The following is an 18,234-nucleotide window of genomic DNA, read 5'->3' on the forward strand; positions in this document are numbered from 1 at the left end:
GCATCCTGAGCCGGCTGCACCTCCCCCTATAATGATTGATGGTCAACAACATTTCGAAGTCAAGGAAATATTAGACTCTAGACGTTTCCATTCCACTCTGCAATATCTGATTCGATGGAAGCATTTCCCTCATCCGGAGTGGGTCGCTGCACGGCATGTGCGCTCTCCCCACTTGGTTGCTCAGTTTCACGCTGCTTACCCTGATAAACCCGTGCCTTAACAATTAAGTTTTTTTCTTTGTGGGGGGGCAGTATGTCATGTTCCCGTTCCGATGTTTATGGTTCCTCGTAATGTTTCACATGTCATATCTGCAGTTGCGTGCCTGCCTGGCCACACTGGTAAATTTCCTTTGTGCTGACTTGTGATCTGCTGGAATGTATGTTTGGGTTATCTCTGCTGTTCAAGGTTACTTTCTCAGGCCGATTCTAATGGTTGCTAGCGTCTGGGGTGGGTGGTTGCTATGCTAGCCTGAGGGGAGGGTTTGCAACAGGACCAAGGCTTTTTAAGTTTGTAATTGGCGCACTTTTGCTCATTCTCAGCTTTCTTCGTACTTTGCATACTATTCATTCAATAAATTAGTTTTCTCTAGTAACTACTGATGAGACTCCTTTTATTGGAATAGGCAATCATTACAATAGTATCCAATAACCTGTTATTCTGGATAGTGGAATTGGGAAAGACATGCCAGATTTCCTAGGTGGGGATTTCTCTCCCTTTTGGAACAATGGCTAGATTGGTATTCACCTATCCTGTTTTGTCAAAAATAATTTTCCGAGGGAAGACTGTGTCAGTTTTTTTTTTCCTTGCAGGAAGAACAACCAAGAGGCATGTCCACTTTAAGCCTTTGTGGATCACTGTTGCAATTTGTCAGAAGAAAGTGTGTCTCTCCTATTGTCTCTCTACTACTCTGCTACAACAAATGGCCAGAGAGTACCATTGCTGTCTTTAGCTCTGTAGTAGCTAAATGAAGACAAGAGGCCAATATAACTCCATAGCTCTGATATGAGCAACCAGAGGATCTAGGACCATATGTAGACCCCAGCCTAATTTTAAAATGTTTTTGAAAGAGATCTGTTCCACTTGCTGGTAGGAGCTATCTTTTCCTTCCCTGAAGCTGGCTGTTTGGGAGGGAGAGAAGAGGGTGTCAAGAGAATGAGTATCCCTACACACCATGTGCCCTCACCAAATAGCTCTAAGGAAATACAGCCTTGACAAAAAAAGTTTGCTCATCAGCAAACGTGGCCACCAGAGGGAGGAGAGGCATGCTGAGTTTGTATTTCCAAGGCCCCCTTCTGAATCTGGAATTATACTGTACCCCCATCTCCTTCACTACAATATCTTCTCTATCAGAATGCCCATTTACCAGCCAGTCCATTTCATTCACCTATGTGCACCATCAGCCATTTCACCTTCATACTATTGGCTGAATCTTACAAATGCTTTGATTTAGATTTGACTCAATATGATAATTTACACTTCATTCCTCGTAGCACTCAGAAAACAATAGGCCACTGAACCAAAAGGCAAAGAAGTTTTCCCTGCCTCTTAAACATACAGAGGATCAATATTCACTCAAGCTATACCTGCTAGGGCCTGAAATATGATCTCATTATTTCTTCCTGCTCTAAAATGTTAATTGGAATCAAATGTGAAGGTGTTATCTTTTCTACCCAAGGCCAGCATCCAAACAATAAGTAGAGATGGCAGATTGGTATTTCTTATTGGGGGTTTGCATGCTGAGAAAAGACAAGAAAAAATTGAGAACAAGCCGCAAACTTGTAAATAGGGATTACAAACGTTAAATGGGTACATTGAAATAATAAAAAAAAAATGTTTGAGGCCTGCAGAACTGATGAGGCACAAACTGAAAGTCTGCATCACTTATTATAATAATAAAAAAAATCCAGCTGATTTTTAATTGACAAAAAGATACATAACTATTGCTATGCGTGAAATTGGAATAGACATTTTCCCTGAAGAAAGTCCTATGTCAGAGAGATTGCCTCTTCCCAACATTCAAACTACAATATGTGATTGCTCAAAAAATGAGATTCTTTTCAGATATGATTATTTCTCCTTCTTGTACAGGGACAGGCAAGTAACAGAGGAAAACCATTCCATCCTACCCTGAGGCTGCATCCCTGCCTGTCCAATGCCTGTGAGCTCAACGTCACATTATGTCTTAGAGGGCCTTGCTGGACAATCCTGCTATGTTAAAAAAAAAAAAAAAGGCATGATGGCCTTACTCTGAACTGATCACCTGGATAAGTCCAACAAAACCCTTCGGCACTTTAACAAGAATTCTTTCAATTTCAGTCAGTACCTAAATGGCCAGCTACAAAATGTTTATAGAAGTGTGCCTGGCATTTCAAAATCTTATTTTTAAAAAACTATTTATCAGTGTTCTTAAGTTTTTGCTAAAATAAATAAATAAAATCATAGTCCTCAGAGAACCAAACAAAAGTTTAAGTAGGCACTCTTCTGTCAATATCTGAAAGAAAACTGAATTGTCTCTAGGGACCACCGTAAAGGAACAGTCTGCTTTATAGATGCAATATAGAGACTTCTAGACACAACAGTGTCAGTATGAATTCCCTCCCTGGTTTCCCAATACCTTCCCTGAAAAATGGGAGGATTTTGTAAGTACTCGTATCTTCATTCTTAGAACAGAGCCAAGCACAGGTCTTTGAGCTGACAAAAAAGTAGGGTGGCCTAAAATTTGCTGCCCTAGTTGCTGACCCTCTTCTGCCACAACAATAAGGCCAAGCGGCTTGTGCTGTCCTTAAGTTTTCCCGTGGGACAAGTTAAGGAAAGCTGCTGGTGGATTCTACTGGGCTTTTTCTTTCTTTTATTGAAGAGTGGCCTCCCGGCAGGGGAAAAAAATTGCTCTCCCTCCTGGCATGAGGTAGAGCAGGGCAAGGTGAGTGCAGGTAGCTACTTGAGAGGGTATGTTTAGCCCCCAGTCAAGCTGTCACAAACTCTGAAGTGCTCTCCACCTGCCAGGTGGGCTAGTTCTGAACGTGGATCTAGCACTCCTCAAAAAAAGTGATAACGCCATATCCAAAATAGCCAGGCCGTCAGATCACAAGGGCAGAGAAAGTCCATGGGATGAAATGGGGCGGGGCACAGTCAGTACTGAGTAGGCTCCATCCTTGATTTGCACTGGAATGGAATGGCAATGCTGGCAGTGAACCCTGTTCTTTTGTTGGGGCTGTTGGGCCCTAAATTTTTTTCTCCTAATAAAATGGAGAAAAATACATCTAGTGGAAGCAGCAGAAAACCTGCAATGCACCCAGAACCAGCAAGAGACAGCAGGTAGAACCTGGCTCCTCTTTCCAGTTTAACTCGACCCTCTGCGCAGCGCAGGACTGGTGCTGGGGAGTCTTGCTTTTTAAACAAAATTCTAGTGCGCTTTCAAAAGTGTGCCTTTTCAAAATATAATTAAACACATGTTTATAAGAAGCCTATATGATACTGCAAAGTACTTTGGATGCCTCTGCAGAAGCCAATTATCCAGTTTCTCCTGCAACTCAGGCTAAAATGTGTTGTGGTGCTTTGCAGTTTTATATTTTTATTCATGTTTTATTGTAAACCGCCCAGAGTCCCTTTTGGGAGATGGGCGGTGATACATTTGAATGAACGAATGAATAAAATGGCTATGGAGAGCAGCTGTCATCAACCAGAAGGGAGGGAGCTCCCAAGCAGCCTAAATTGTCCGTAAGAGCTAGGCAAATCCCAATCCTGATTGGGATCATATGAGCGGCCTAGATCATATCCACAGCAGAAATGGAGGACATCCAAGTTCTATAAAAAGTATTTATTCCTTTGTGGGTTTTGTGATTTCTTGCTTATGTTTTCTAAGTATGTGTCATGTTCCCCGTTGCAAGGCATAAGTGCATCACAACGGGGAACATGCACATCAGGAAAGAGGAAGGGATAACCATTATCCTTTAAACACACACATCATCCCTTAAGCACCCAAACCCATAAATAAATCATCAGGACAATAGAAGCGCACCTCGGACAGGATCTGGAAACCATTAACAGATTGGGGAAACTCCCACCCATTACCCCGGGGGACGCATCTGCACCGGACGAAGGCAAGGGGACAAAGGGGAACATCGGAGATCGCCCGAATCACCCATCGCCGGACCCATACCAACGCTAATCACCCATCCGGATCTGGCTTGGGGGACAATAGGGGGTGGAGAACAAGGTCCGCCACTGGAGTATAAACGGGGGACCCTGATACCACACCCGCATTCCCGTCTTTTTCTCCGCATGCATTCTGCTTCAATAAACCCGGAAATCCTTAAACGCTTTGAGTCCGTGTCTTATTCGGAGCAAGGCTGCCCTGACAGTATGGGTCTAAGCAAGCATTCACCTGCAACCAGCAGCATCCTGCCTTCCATCAGTGACATCTTTCTTGTATGCATGTTTCCTTAACAGTTATGTTTCTGTGCACAGCTTTAGAGCCAAGAACTCTGTTGCAAAACTTAGAAGTACACAATGCAAAGAATATCTGAAACTGAACTATGCTTAAAATCAGTTTTCTGGGAACAGTTTAAGATTGTTGGGTTTAACATTTCAAGCCCTAAAGGTTATACTGTCAGAAGGGCTGATCTTTTGATTATGAATCTATCAAGACATTAAGCTCTGCAGAAAAGGCTCTTAAAAATGTTTTCCAAAGATGTTTTCCAAATATGTGGAAGGCCTTCTCCTGCACTGCTTCCAGAGGTATAAAATCTATTGTCTTGGGAAGTGTATTTGGCCCCCATTTCCTCCATATTTAGGAAGACAAGGTGGACCTCTTCAGCCTAGCCTTTTGAACTTTAGGATGACTTCAGCATTTGCGTATGCATTTTAATTATGTTGATGTAAATGTAATTGTTTTCATCTTATTTTTGTTAGCTGCTTTGATAATCTTGCTTGCAAAAAGGCAGGATTGAAAACAGAAATAAAAGTCCCCCTCATTCCCAAATTTAATGTTTTTATAATTGCTTGCCAGCAATATCCCTGGGGTAATACATGATCATCCATATTTGCCCTATATTTGCTATTTTTGGCTTTGACTATTCCAAAATTTAAACAGTTGCCTTAACTTTGTGACACTTTGTTACCTGGCTTGCCTACATTTTTGTGTTCATACATTTCAAAGTTTTCATTACCTAGCATGATACTAATGAAATTACTACTGCAAAGCTGCAGTATCGAGGTACTATTTCACTTTCAGTCTATAATCACACTTTAATTATTTGGTATGAGCTGAAAATTTATTTGGCACACAGTGAAAAGATAATAATACACTGAAATTAACTGTTTCACTAAGTAAACTAATATCATTGTAGTTTTCTTAAGAAATGAATTCTACAGATTTAATCAAATGGGCCAACATTAGATATTAAAATCTTTTGATTAAACTTTTTGCATTTTATCATAGAATATTACAGTATGTGTCAGAAAAGGTTTTCTAATGTTGGTTTTTATTATTACTATATTAAAACATGAAAAAGAATAGTGTGTTTGCTTTGGCAAAACAGAGTAAATCTAAGATAGCTCATGATGCCCAAAGAGCCATAGAAATGAACAAAAAAGACAGAGGAAAACCCAAAGCAATTAACTTTCTGCAGATACTTAAGCTCTACATTTTTTTTTCAGAATGAAAATGAGAGCTTTTGTTCCATTAGCCATTGCATACCTGCCAAGATAGGTATGACAGCCAAGATAGCAAGACACTTACGTTGGAGAAAATACTGCAGCCATTGCAGCAATATAGAATGGCAATCTTAAGAAAAGGCACAGTACTGATGACCAGAGAAAAAGCGATAATTTGGATCAGCCAAGTTTGCACAGCACAGATATCTATGAATATCATATCAGGTCACATTAGTGGGGACAATTATGTTCTTTTTACCTTCTTTCAGTGCCTTTTTCCATTATACATGGAAGTATTCTAACAGATTTTTCAGTTTTTATGCTTGGTTGCAGAATATTGTCAATCCTGAAAGCAGGGACTTTGTTTCAGCCTTGTGCCTATTATCCTTTAAAAAAATATATATCCCACCTTTATTATTTTTATAAATAACTCAAGGCAGCTAACATACCTAATATTCCTTCCTCCTCCTATTTTCCCCACAACAAGCCTGTGAGGTGAGTTGGGCTGAGAGAGAGGGACCAGCCCAAGGTCACCCAGCTGGCTTTCATGCCTCAGGCGGGACTAGAATTCAGTCTCCTGGTTTCTACCCAGTTACCTTATCCTTGAACTCCATGTGTTCAGCTTGAAGATCTATTGGTTTAAATAATAAGAATATAGCTTTTTTAAACAGCCCAGTACACTTGTTCCAGCAAATGTGAAAATGCTTCCGTCAGGCTTTTCAGCAGAACGTGCAAGGCTGAGAAAAGATAAGGAGGGGATGGTGCATTCTGTTCTTTGTCCAGTTTGAAGTCCCTATATGTTCATATGACTACCTCAACTGGGCTTTAGTATGTGAGAAGACTAGTACATTCTTCTGAATTCTACAAGTTGGCTAAAACATGTGAGCCTACAACCTCCATTCTATTTAAATGTCATCCCCATCTAAAACTTATCCATGTCATTAAGTACTTTTTCTGTTGCAGAAAATTGAAGATATTTTTCTTTCCTAACAGAGCCTTGGCAGATTCTGCAGCTCTTTACAGCATGAACTGAAAAGGGCATGACTTCCCTATAGGGAGATGAAAAAGAAATCAGGTAACATCAGTGAGAAAGATACAGGCAGTACGACATATGGTCTGGCATTAGTTGCAAATAAATGATTTGTAGAAGACTCAAACCTAGGGTGCATACAGCAGGGCTATAAATATAAAAAAATATTGTTAAAGTGTGAGTGTGTATCCTAGTTTTCTAGGCACAAAACCCCATAAAGACCCAAGGCTCACTCTTGGTTCAAGTTTTTACTCTAAATTGCCACTCTCAAATGGGAGATGCATGTCTTGGAATTATAAACCCGGAAGGGATCTCAGAGGTAATTTATTTATTACATTTATTAATTGCATTCATATCCCACTATCCAACAGTACTCAGCAGCTTACATGATATAAAATATAGCAAAAAGTTAAAACATCCATAATATGACAAATGCTAACAAAGTAACAATAATTAAAACTCCAAACCAAAATAAAAATATGTAAAAAGGATAATAGAAAGGAATGAAAAGATGATGCTGTCCATGACCTTAGTTACAACGTTCTCCAAAATAGCTCCTTTTGTAACGTCTACCTGAAAACCAGTGAGGAGGGGCTAGCCTGATGCCCACCATGAGACTCTTCCAGAGCACTAGGACTACCACAGAGAAGCAGCGCCTTCCGGCTTTGGCTCCCTTCACCTATCAGAAGCATGGAACAAGAAGTAATTTCTCCTTGGGAGATCTGGGTCAGTGCTCTGCTGCATTTAATTAATGTAGCTGTACTTAAGATTAGTTTTTTGTGGTAGCCTCACTCATTTTGGGGGATATAGGCCTGGTGACATCCCTGTCTTCAAATGTTGTGCATGATTACTCCAGATGGACATGCTGACTGGGATGGATGAGAATGGTGGTTCAACTCTGTAAAGGTACCAAGTTGAAGAAAGTTGCTTCAACTAACCTGTTCCAATTTTATTATAATGCTTTCTTGGTATTGTTTTCTGTACTCATCTTTGATTTTCTGACTGAATCTTAGGTTGCAGTATCACCACATTCCTTGCAGAATATTTTTCTTCCCAGCTATGACAGACATGTTTAATAATTAACCTCAGTTAAATCATTTGTCAGGAATGACTGTTTTATATATAATTTTCCCCCTCACATTAATTCTACTTGTCTTCAAATTAGGAATCTTTTAAGGGTTAATTCTTATGGGTGAAGGATGATACCATGTTTTAATATACTGGATAGTCTATAATTATGGTATCATATAGCTATATCTACAAATAGGCATCCCAGCATTGCAAATGAAGCATCCTGAGCTGAAACTTAAATGTTATCTCACAGTTCCAGTAGCTAGTCAGTGTATTTAATATGAATACTCTTGTGTAAACATATGCTTCTGGTTTATTACTGTAATTGCTATGAATCAATAGTCCCAAGTCCTTTAGTAAAGACAATTCATTTCAAAATTGTGTCCAATTCTGTAGAAAATGCATCTTGTATCCATTAAATCAAATGACAGACTTTTAAACTTTTTGCGGAGTTCTTTTCATATTGCTAAAAAATGGAATGTGTAAATTTAATTTGATTTATGCATCAGAACTAAATATCTGCCATGGCATAACATATTCCAAGAGAGTTCCCATCGTGACATCCCAACTATCTGATTATATCAGCCGCCTATTCATTTACAATTTTTCACTGTCAACTAATGGAACTGTGAATGTTAGGTTACCGATCTCAGTCTAATCTCAGTACTAAATACTATTTTTATCATTCATAGAGTAAATCCCGACAAATCCCATGGGAAGATCTCCCTTTTATTGTAATTTACCACTATGCCACTCTGATCTGGTTACTTAATCCTTCTGCAGCCAAACATTTCTAATTCAATACGTTTTCTTCTTTTATAGTATCTGTATTAAACTTTAAATGTAGGGTAGCTCAGAACTGTAGTTTAAAAAAAAATGAACCAAACATATTTAATCTTATTCACAACATAAGACTTCAGATTTTAAAAAGCATTTCAATGCTCCCTTATTACTCTATGCTTAAAATATTACATAACCTAAGAAGTATTTATGACTTTGATAAGGAAGTCTCTCATCAATATTATTAGCTGACTTGCCTTTATATAACTTCCTCTCAACTAGTTTTCATAGGTGGGTCTTATACGTGGGTCAAACCTGAAATCAACCCTAGTACAGAAACAGTATGGAACAAATTTATCTGTTGCAGATCTCTGAACTCACAATAGCTTCTTGTGTGCAATTGTTTTCTACATAACAAATGTGACTTTTAATTCTAAAATATTTGCAGAAGTTTTCTTCTCCCATGGGCCTCCCTTCAACCCCAACCATTGTTTATTTTGTGCCTTCTCTTCCTCTGTGCAGCTACCTCCTAGCCCGCTCTGATCCTTCAGAGATCTTTCACTTTCTGTCCTTCTATTGGTCTCTTCTGATGAAACCAAGGCCCTAACTGACTGATCTCACCCAGGGTTCTCATGTACATGTTGAATACAAGAGCCCTTTGGCAACCTACAAAGAAGAGGCCTAGGGAGTGACCTCTCCCCACCAACCAACAATCCTAAAAAGGGAAGGCTGGAGACAGGATAATTTTAACCTCAAATTATGAATATATCAAATTATCTTATTTAACTGAAAACATTTTTGTTTACATATTTTGTAAAACTTTTATCACAGTATTAATTAATTCAACATAAGTCACTGATTTTGCTTCGGTAAGAATTGCAAATAACACTTAATGTCAAGTGCTGTCATGTTCTCATTTCAATGTGCTGTTAACATTGTAACGTTTCACATGTCCTCTTCTGTTCCGTGTTCCTTCACCCGGGGTTTTTCCATTCCTTCGCCCTCCGTTGTTTTGAGGGCTTGGAATGTATGTTTGGGTTTGCGCTCCTGCTCAAGGTTACTTTCCCAGGCGCGTCTAACGGCTTCTAGCTCCTGGGAGGGGGAGCGCCTTGCCTGACGAGGGATGGGGCGGAACTTGCTTACAGGCAAGGCTTTTAAGTTTGTATTTGGCGCGCTTTTGCTCATTCTCAGCTTTCTCTGTATTTGCATACTATTCCTTTAATAAATCAGTTATCTTTAAGCCCGAGCTTGTGAGACTGAGTATTTGGGATTAGGCAACCGTTACATAAAGCTGAGAATCATTTCATCCATTTTCCGCTAGCCCCATCCAATCGTTGGATAAGAGGGAACGCTAGCGATGACAGAACCTCAGCTTCGCGCAAGTGATGGAAGCGAGGAGGAGCGGGAGGCGGCCAGAATCCGGCCAGTGCTAACCTCGAGAGCGCAAAGAGCAGCACGTCGGGAGTTGCGGGATATCCAATTAGATGAGCTGCTGATATCCATGCAGGAGAGCCTCAGGAGTGAACATAGAACCGTTATGGAAAGAGCACCGGGGAGGGGGTCTCCACAATTGTCCTGGGAGCCCGAAGTCCCCTTGTCACCGAGGGTGGTGGTAACCAACCAACCCCCGGAAGAGCCGGTCACTCCAGCTCGTATGAGGGCATTAGAGGATAAAATGGATTTAATAGTGACAATCCTTAAGGATCTACCCAGAGAGGCAGAGCCCACCCCGGAGGATTGGGAGGAAGAGCCGTCACAGTACCCCAGGCATAGTACCCTATCAACCAGGGGGAGAAGCAAGACTCGATCAGCCTGTCAAGGGGGTGGGCGAGAGGCAAGACCTCCTAGGGATCGACCACCCATGGGGGCTCGGCGTACGCTGACATTCGCGGAACTGCCACAGCCAGCTGAGCCGGCAAGAAACTTCCCACCATTTGGAGTGAAATTCGATGGGGATCCCACAACGCTCTCCTTCTTTATCACTAATGCCAAGCATTATATAGAAGATTGGGGCCGGAACTTTCGGTCAGAACATGGCAAGATCAATTTCATTGCCAACAAGCTGAGAGGAAGGGCAGCTGATTGGTATGTGCAACTATGCCAGGCAGAGGCAACTGAGTTAGAGGACTTCGATGACTTTTTGTGGGCACTTAAACAGCATTTCGAAGACCCTCTAGCCCAAGAAACAGCTAAAAATGACCTGCGGAAACTCTACCAAGGGTCCCTCTCAGTTGCCAATTATGCGTTGGAATTTAAAGCTTTGGCAGGAAAAGTGGAAGACTGGTCTGAGCCAACAATAATTGAAATGTTCAAACAGGGGCTAGAACCCGAAATCCTTCGCTGGGCACTAGGAAGAGATGATCCCAAAACGCTATATGGGTGGATTCAATTGGCGGGCAGCGCAGAAAATGCCCTACAAACCTATGCCCATACCAAAGAGCTTAGACAAACGCGTCTTGCTAGAGGAGCGCGCACATCTGGACTTGCCAGCCGCCCCAAACCGAAAACCTGGGAAGAGGAAAGGGAACGACGGTTCTCCAAAGGCCAGTGCCTGAGATGTGGGAAAGAAGGGCATCGAGCCACGTCGTGCCCGAGGCGCCGTCCAGAGGAACGACAGACGAAACCTACGGTAAAGACGCCTGCTCCTGCTCCACCGCGAAAACTGAAAGCAGCCATCGCTGAACTGGACCCCCCAGAACTACCCTTCGGAGAAGAGGAAGAAGAGTTGCAATTCGAGCAGCCGGCGGGAAAAGCCTACCACCTGCCCTGAAGGGCGCCCTAGGGCAGGTGGAAGAAACCGGGCGTAACCACGATTCGGTGAGTGGAAATTTCCCCACACTGACTGTTAAAGTTAAACTGAGCTCAAAAACCAAAACTGTGGAAGTTTGGGCCATGCTAGATTCGGGTTGCTCCCGTTCCCTTATGCACCCTGATGTCGTAGCGGCTCTGGAACTGCCCACGTTCCCTTTGCCAAGACCTATGATCTTCACCCAATTGGATGGAACTATGGCGGGAGGGAAAGCAGTCAATCATTCCACGGGACTGGTCGCCTTGCATATGGGCTCCCATCAGGAAAAGCTGCCATTTGTGGTAGCTCCAGTGGGGGGTCCTCTAGTAATCTTGGGGATGCCTTGGTTTGTGCAACAAAACCCTTTTATCAACTGGCTGCATAGAACTGTGACTTTTGCAGATGGATTTTACAAAGTACCCGAAAAAGACCTACTGGAAGACATGGAGGGGGGAGGGGTAGCGTATACTACTGTGCAAACGCTTCAACCTCTTGAGGGACTACCTAATCAGTATCAGGATTTTGCTGAGGTATTTGGGGAAAAAGAAGCAGATCGCTTGCCACCCCACCGAAAAACGGACTGTGCCATTGAATTTTTACCAAACGTAAAATTGCCTCACCCAAAAATATACCCCATGTCTCCCAAAGAGCTCACTACGCTAAGGGAGTTCATTGACAAAAACCTGGCTAGGGGTTTCATTGAGCCTGCTAATTCCCCGGTAGGAGCCCCTGTCCTATTCAGGCCAAAAAAGGATGGGTCATTAAGGCTTTGTACCGATTTCCGCGGGCTCAATGCGGTCTCAATATTAAATAAATATCCTTTGCCCCTGATCAAAGATATGTTATCACATCTGGCCAGGGGCAAAATTTTCTCAAAACTGGATTTGAGAGAAGCCTATTTTCGGATTCGCATAAGGGAAGGGGATGAATGGAAAACAGCATTTAACTGTCCTCTTGGGGCTTTCCAATACAAAGTCTTACCCTTTGGGTTATCCGGAGCACCTGGGGTCTTTATGCAACTAATCAATGAGGTCTTGCATGACCACTTATTTAAGGGGGTACTGGTATACTTGGATGATGTATTGATTTATACTGAAACCATATCAGAACATATCCACTTGGTGCGTCAGGTACTGGCTAAATTGAAAAAAGCAGAGTTGTACGCAAAACTGTCAAAATGTGCATTTCATCAGTCACAAATTGATTACCTAGGCTATCGAATTTCAGCTCAGGGCATTGAAATGGACCCTGCAAAAGTAGAAGCTATTGTGGCATGGGAGCCTCCCCGTACCAGGAGACAATTACAAAGTTTCCTTGGATTCGCTAATTTTTATCGGGCATTCGCCCAAAATTTTGCTGAAATTGCCCTCCCCCTTACTGAACTGTTAAAAACTAAAGGACAGGGGGATACCCGACATTCAAAGAACCCAGGCGCGCTCCTTAAATGGACTCCTGCCTGTCAGCAAGCGTTCGAAGCGCTCAAACAAATCTTTACCACAGAACCAATTTTACAGCATCCAAACCCCTCTAAACCCTTCGTTGTACAAGTCGATGCTTCTGATTTTTCCATAGGAGCAATTTTGTTACAATCTGACCACTCTGGCGCATTAAAACCCTGTGCCTACCTCTCTCGCAAATTCACTGAAACTGAGAGGAGATGGCACGTTTGGGAAAAAGAGGCTTTTGCTGTAAAAACAGCTTTAGAAACATGGCGACACCTATTAGAAGGCACTTCAAACCCTTTTGAAGTCTGGACTGACCATAAAAACCTGGAAGCCCTAAGCACCAGTCGCAAACTTAGTCCCAAACAGCTGCGCTGGGCTGAGTTTTTCAGCCGCTTCGACTTCACCCTTAAATTTATACCAGGCAAGAAAAACTTTTTAGCTGATGCACTCTCCCGCAGACCCCAAGATGCTGGCCCAGGGCCAACGGTCCAAGGCACCGTCTGGACCGACAAACAATTAAGTTTGGCAGCGGTGACGCGCAGCCAGACCCGAGCGCAATCAACGCAACCTCCAGCCGCTCTGCCTTCCAGCCGCTCACTGCGCTTGTCAATTCCCTCCGATTTGCAACAACAGTTGCTTTTCCACCTTAAAACAGATACTTGGTTACAAACCAATAGAAACAGTTTAACCTTCACTGACGATCTTGCCTGGCACAACGATCGCCTCTATGTACCCGATGCTATGCGAAAAACCATACTCCAGCGCTGCCACGATGACAAGCTAGCTGGACATTTTGGCTACGTAAAAACTCTGCACCTTGTTCGCCGGCAATTCTGGTGGCCAACTTTACTCAAAGACCTGAAGGCATATGTTACTGCGTGCCCTGTATGTGCCGCGATAAAGCGCAAACCAGGCAAACCCCAAGGTCTCCTTCAACCCGTTGCCACCCCATCTGTCCCCTGGCAGGACATTTCCATGGACTTTATCGTTGATCTACCCCCTAGTCAACGCAAAACTGTCATTTGGGTGGTCAAAGACTTTTTCTCCAAACAAGCCCACTTTATCCCATGCGCTTCTATCCCCACCACGCAACAGCTGGCACGCCTCTTCCTCACCCACGTGTACCGCCTCCACGGTATCCCCGCCCGTTTGGTGAGTGACAGAGGCACACAATTTACGTCACAATTCTGGCGGGCATTTTTAAAACTTTTGGGTACCAAACAGTCACTTTCCACCGCGTGGCATCCGGAAACGGACGGATCTACAGAGGCGGTTAATTCTACACTGGAACAATACCTCAGGGCTTTTGTTAACTACCAGCAGGACAATTGGGTCGACCTACTCCCATTTGCTGAGGTCGCTTACAACAATGCCGTTCATCAAACCACTGGTCAAGTTCCTTTTAAAACAGTTTTTGGACGTGACTTTGTTCCTATTCCTGAACTTCCCCATCCACAACCGCTGCCAGCCTCCCTTACTGACTGGGCGGACTCTCTCAAGGACTCATGGTCTAATATTCAACTAGCTCTCCTCCATGCCCAGGCTACTTATAAACGCCATGCTGATGCAAAGCGTTCCCCAGAACCATCCTTTGCTGTCGGGGATAAAGTCTACTTATCAACTAAGTTTATCAAATCCCCACAACCCTCTAAGAAACTTGGCCCTAAATTTGTCGGACCTTTTTCAATTATCGCTCAACTCAACCCTGTTACGTTTAAACTTGATTTGCCTCACAACCTTAAACGTTTACATCCTGTTTTCCATTGTAGTTTACTCAAGCCCTGCCTATCGTCGGACCGCTGGCATCCACAACCCATTCCACCACCTCCACTCATGATCGACAACCAGCAACACTTCGAGGTGACATCCATCCTCGACTCCCGACGCCAGCGCTCCGCTTTACAGTACCTCGTCCGCTGGAAACATTTCCCTCATCCTGAATGGGTTGCTGCTCCAGACGTGTTCTCCCCTCGTCTGGTAGCCCAATTCCACTCTGCCTATCCTGACAAACCTGCTCCTTAGTTTGTTTTGGAGGGGCAATATGTCATGTTCTCATTTCAATGTGCTGTTAACATTGTAACGTTTCACATGTCCTCTTCTGTTCCGTGTTCCTTCACCCGGGGTTTTTCCATTCCTTCGCCCTCCGTTGTTTTGAGGGCTTGGAATGTATGTTTGGGTTTGCGCTCCTGCTCAAGGTTACTTTCCCAGGCGCGTCTAACGGCTTCTAGCTCCTGGGAGGGGGAGCGCCTTGCCTGACGAGGGATGGGGCGGAACTTGCTTACAGGCAAGGCTTTTAAGTTTGTATTTGGCGCGCTTTTGCTCATTCTCAGCTTTCTCTGTATTTGCATACTATTCCTTTAATAAATCAGTTATCTTTAAGCCCGAGCTTGTGAGACTGAGTATTTGGGATTAGGCAACCGTTACAAGTGCAAAATGTAATGTTATTTGCAATTCTTACCGAAGCAAAATCAATATAGATTGTCTGAATCACATTGGCCCATGCATCTGATTTATTTATTTACTGAACAGACTTTACACATTTATATTTATTTATATTTATAGAATAGATTATACATATCTCCCTTTAGCGTGTTAACATTACCAGAGCAGCTTATATAATATTAGAAAATATATATTCACATTAAATATAAAGTAAAATTAGAAAATTAAATAATTAATATCCTCAAAATCATCCAAAAAGTGACTGGAATTACAAAATCTTTAGTAGTCTCTAAAAAACCAATAGATCAAAAGTAGTGATATGATCACAGAAGAGACCCTATTTTTCATACGCATTCACCTAATAGCTTTTACTGAGGGACATACCTGTATCAGAATAGTACATGACTTAAAGCCCCCACAGCCTCTGCTGTAGTTCCCAGAGCCTCAAAGTTGTAACTTTTAATGTGATATATATATTAAAAAAAAAATTACGTGGAAAATTATGATGTTAACAGTACTAAGTAAAATTTAATTTTGCCTCTCTCTTTCATGTTCAGCTTATGTTTTAGAGCGAGGCCCCTGGAAGCCACTTAAAGATCTCAGCCTGAAGAGGAGAAAAACAACAACAACAACCCTGCATCTCCTCTGTATGTGAAGAAAGATCGCCAAAAACATTTAAAAAAAGGGGCAAAGGTGCTAGTTTGGATGAAACCTTATCTGATTTGAGAAATAAATTCTATTTAAAGAAATTTACAAATAATTTCTTCTGAAGTGTTACCCTGAAATATACTGTGAAGAAATATATCATTGATATGCAGCCACATCTACAAAAGACAAAATGAAGTCCAAGGATGAAGTCAGTCAACATAAAACTAATTCTTATTATGCATGGCAGGCTGTAATAGAACTTAATTTAAATGTAACATTTTTAGAAACAGAGGAGAATATTTCAGTCCCTGATCATTTATAGGAAATACTATGTTTAATACAGCAAGGATTTTGCTGGATAGTGATAAGAAAAGCAGATATGACACATCTAATTTCAAAAGTCAGATAAATTATTCCTCCTGAAATCATTTAGTTCATATCCTTAGTATGCTATGCTCTCCTCTAGCCCTCCATGTCATCTCTCATGTTTAAAGACCAAGCTTTAGTGTAGATACGATACTTTTGGATAAAACTGTTGTTTTGGGGTTAATTGTACCAAACAAAGTCCAGTATTTTGATGGCACTTCCCAAGAATTCACAGATATATTGCTCAGCAAACCACAATGGCTAAGTTCAAACATCACATTAAGCCAACAAAATACGTTATAATTTAGTGTGATGAACCATGTGTCATGTTCACCGTTCCAATGTTGCTGGTACATCGTAATGTTTCGCATGTCATTTCACTGATACGTGTTTCATCTGGGAAGGGCGGAGGATTCCATCTCGGGGAGTTGTTATCTGTTGGCTGCTGGGTTGGAATGTGTTTGGGTTATCTCATGTGTTCAAGATTACTTTCCCAGGATAGCAGTTGAAACGGTTACCAGCACCTGGGGGGGGGGGGGAGCTTGCAATGGCAGGGCAAGGGGAGGGATTACGTTTGAGGCGAGGGTTTTTAGTTTGTATTTGGCGCGCTTTTACTCATTCTCAGCTTTCCCTGTATTTGCATACTATTCTTTTAATAAATCAGATATCATTAAGTACCTGCTTGTGAGTCTGAGTCTATTAGGATAGGCAACCATTACACCATGTGTCTGTTCTACAATTCAACATCTGATGCGAACTGTCATGAGTAAGGATGGCGAGCAGGGGGCTCCCATCCAGACTGTTAAGCGCATGCGTAGCACTGAGGAATTGGGCAGCCATTCAAAGAGACACAGATCAGGACTGCCTTAACCTTTGGGGTTTATATGTCTGGGTTTTTCCCACACTTCTTCAGTTTGTTAGGATTCCTGTTGTGTACAAGCAATAAAACATTAGAGACCAGTTCCTTCTCTCAGCGTGGTTCCTGGCTGTTAGGACACGAACATTGTATTTACCTGATTTTTAATGTTCTATCTTTGCTCATATATGGATGTTAACTCACCTTTCCACCTGAGGAATTCATGTTAGTTAAAAAAAAGTTAGAACATTTGAATTAAAAATGATAAATGTGCTATGTGCAGTGTAATGTTAAATTTATATGGGATATGATTCTGAAGAAATATACTTATCAGGAACAATACTTTCTGTGGCATTCAGAATGGCAAATTTTCCATTTATGAATGCAATTGTGTATTTATGAAATAATGTACAAAGGGAAGGACACATTTGTCTACCAGAGATGAGTTGACACTTTATAAAAGGCAGAGAATATTAACATTGAGGTCTTAACTTCCAATCTCAGTGTAAAAGTATGTTTCATTGAATACATTTTAAACCAATAATAAATAGCAGAATATAAAATACCTCATACAAAATGCATCTACAGCAAACAATATATAGCAAGCTTGCACCTTATTTGCCATGCAGAGGCTTGATCATGTGGTACATGATATTTAGATTTGTTCACTGTAGAGCAGAGGTAGAAGTAGATAACCAAGTACTCCCAGTTATTTTGGGATTCAACTCTCAAAAGCTCTAGTAAGCATCATCAATGACAAGTTAGTAATTGTGGTCCTACAGTCCAACATTTTGAGGGCACAGGTTGCAAATCCTCATTTCATGGGCCTTGCTGTGTTTGACCAAAATTACAGTCAACTTGTATATGCATCTTGTATGCTTATATAAGTTAAACCTATATATTTCTAAATTAAATTATTTAAAAGAACATTTATTAGCATTTGGGGGGTTATCTGTGTATGCTTTAGAATCAAAAGAATGAAAATATCGTTAATTCACAACTAAGGAGTTCAGAGGATACTAGTGTTAAACTTGAGTCTTGGCCTTAGACCACAAATACTTGTATGCAGAACAGAGAGAGATCCTGTGATCTGAGCTTGTGACATCTGAGACTATGTAATTTCCTCCAGATTAAGTATCTTTTATTTGACAAA

This window comes from Candoia aspera, chromosome 2 (genome assembly GCF_035149785.1).
Source record: "Candoia aspera isolate rCanAsp1 chromosome 2, rCanAsp1.hap2, whole genome shotgun sequence".
Classification (NCBI taxonomy): Eukaryota; Metazoa; Chordata; class Lepidosauria; order Squamata; family Boidae; genus Candoia; species Candoia aspera.